General features: G+C 45.4%; 1 pseudogene; it reads right to left on the minus strand.

The window, feature by feature from the left end:
• Window positions 1–393: 393 nt before the first annotated feature.
• On the minus strand, window positions 394–2343 carry LOC101620376 (annotated as a pseudogene).
• Between the last annotated feature and the right edge of the window lie 227 nt (window positions 2344–2570).

Here is a 2570-nt window from a genome sequence, read left to right on the forward strand (position 1 = left end):
TATGTTTCTCCTTTGGCATCAAAATTTATATTGAATAAATCCTAACTGCTACTGACATGAGACAATTTATCATTATTTCTAAAGATAAAAATGTATTTCTAAAATGTGACTTAACTATAGCCAAAGTGTGCTAAGCCAATTTTGGAGAAGACCCTGCAGCTTGGAGGAAAACCCACCACTGGTCAGTGCAGGCTCCCAGAAACCACAGGATATCACTCTTCCAGCAACTCAGTGTACAGAGATCTTCTGTGATGCAAGGACCATCATTTTGGATTCCTCTGGATGACAGAGAGGTCTGATCTTGAGAAGGACCCATGTCTTTTGCTTTTATAGGCTTGCTGAGCTGGCCTGGATTGGTGACAATTTGGGGTTTTTGGAACCCTCTGGGTGTTTTTACTTCTTACTGGTAATCACGTCTGGCAAATTCTTGCCTTTCGTGGAGAATCCTTATGATTTTAAAGAGAAACGTGTCTCTTCTTGGCACTTGACTTCAGGCCCACACCACTCCAGTCACCCCAGCCAGACAGAGTCAGGTCCCCATCTTTTGGCTTCCTTGCTTCCACAGCTTCTCTTTTCCCTTTCGAGAACTCTCTGATGACAACATCCCTGGCAAAAGCTTCCTTTATCATCTGCTTGATCTCTCTCCTCTTTGGCTTCCAATTTCTCTCTTGTAGAAACTGACAAAGACTTCACTAAAGGAGATTATATGGCTAGAAGTTATTTTAGCTCAATCAGTTGCTCCTTCCTTTTCTTTTCATTAGAGTAGCAGGCTAATAGCTGAGGTTTCTCTCTGACCTCTGTCTTCCAACAAAGGCCTGGGAAACTCCTCATTTTGAAAACATCCTTCTTTGCCCAGTTCTTTAGACTCTTCCAGAGTCTGTGCTCTCTCCAGCTGCTGCAGCAGCAAGGGCCACTCTTCTTCCTGACACGTTCCACTTCTGGCCTTGTGGTGTCTTCCTACAGGAGTCACTTTTTGCTTCCTGGACTAAGGAAACGTCTGATGCCCTGATTTCATAAATACATACTGGCTGGTAGCATCTTTTGACGGCCCCTACCTTGGCATCCAGGCTGAGTCCAGACCTTTTCCCAAGTGATTGCTTTTCCTGCAATTCTTTCAGCACCATTTCTTCCTCTACCAACGGTTTTTCTTCTTTACTTTCACAAACCTTGTGGGTCACATGCTCTGGATGCTTTACCAGGTCTTCCTGGATTTCACTCTCTGTGGCATCTCTCAAGCATCCATGGGTCAAGTCTGGCTTGCTTCATCTGTACCTTACTCACTGCATTGGGGACCAGGAGCTTGCCCCACCCCCTCCCTCATTTGGGAAGTTGCCTGGTGTTTCTGTATCAGTCCTTTGTTCCTCATGAATCGTTCCTTCAAGGCCTGGCAAGCCTCCAGGCTGTATTTGGACTTCACCCATTCATTCCCCCACTGTTCTGGAGTTGTAGGCTCATTGGTGTCATTACTGTGGCTGCCTCAATGTTTTCCAACTCTTCCAGTGCTGCAGCAGGATCGACCTTCCACGGCACCACAAACTCTGTGGTTTTCTTGCCCTTACCTTTCTTTGTGATACTCTTTGCTTTTGTTTTTCTTCCCTCTTTCTACACAAGCCTTCTGGCAGACCCTTGGGCCCCCTGAAGCTCCTCTGGGCTCCTCTTAGCCTCAACCAGGCTTAAGGCTTTCAAAGCAATCTTTTCCATTGGAGTCAACAAAGGGTCTGTTACTGGCTGCTTGTTCTTATGGGGGAAGTTAAACCTTCCTGCTCCTGGGGAGTTCTTGCCTGCCAGCCACTGAGCACACATTCAGTGCATGCGAGGGCTGCTGCTTCCTTGTTCTGGGGGAAACAAGCTGTTCTGCTTGTTGAGTCTTCTCAAAGATAGGACCCCTCTGAGAATTACAGACAGAACCTGTGAGGTTTCATTAAGGCCACTCCTCTGTAGATCCACTCAAACTCTTCTTCGTTAATGGGTAACTCCACAATCTTTTTGGTTTGACTCTCTTTGATTGTTTTACTCAGTGGCCAATGAAGGTGAACTTTTAACCAGCTCAGGTAGATCTGCAAGGACTCCTTTTCCTCCTGATCCTTCAGAACTATCATTGAACTCCAACACCTTCAGACTAGCCACAGATCTGTCAGCCAATTTACATCTTTTCTTTCCATCTAGGGAACTGATAGGCTCAGAAGCCTCGGGCCACTTCTTTCTCCATGCTGTCCCCTTCATCTTCACTTCTGCTCCAGGCATTTTTTTTGGCAAATCCGCCAGTTCTTCCTGTTGGCTTAAAGCCAGAAGGCTTTTAGCACCACAGGCAGCACTCAGCTCAGCAGCCAGGCTCTCTCTCATTTTTTGCCAGGAGCATGAGCAATTTATAATCTTAGTTGATCTCACCTATTATGTAAATTCATGCATTTTGTTGCACAATATAAAAATGTGAACTATGGATGATGCATAAGTCCTCCTGGGAGTTTTACGATTTTTTTTTTTTTTAAGTTCTAAAACATATGTAGTCCCAGGACTTATGGAAGAGGGACCTGGAGTCTGTGCATATTTTCCCACAATTGCTGCCCATG

This window comes from Condylura cristata, unplaced genomic scaffold (genome assembly GCF_000260355.1).
Source record: "Condylura cristata isolate star-nosed mole 26May11 unplaced genomic scaffold, ConCri1.0 scaffold00007, whole genome shotgun sequence".
In the NCBI taxonomy this organism is placed as follows: Eukaryota; Metazoa; Chordata; class Mammalia; order Eulipotyphla; family Talpidae; genus Condylura; species Condylura cristata.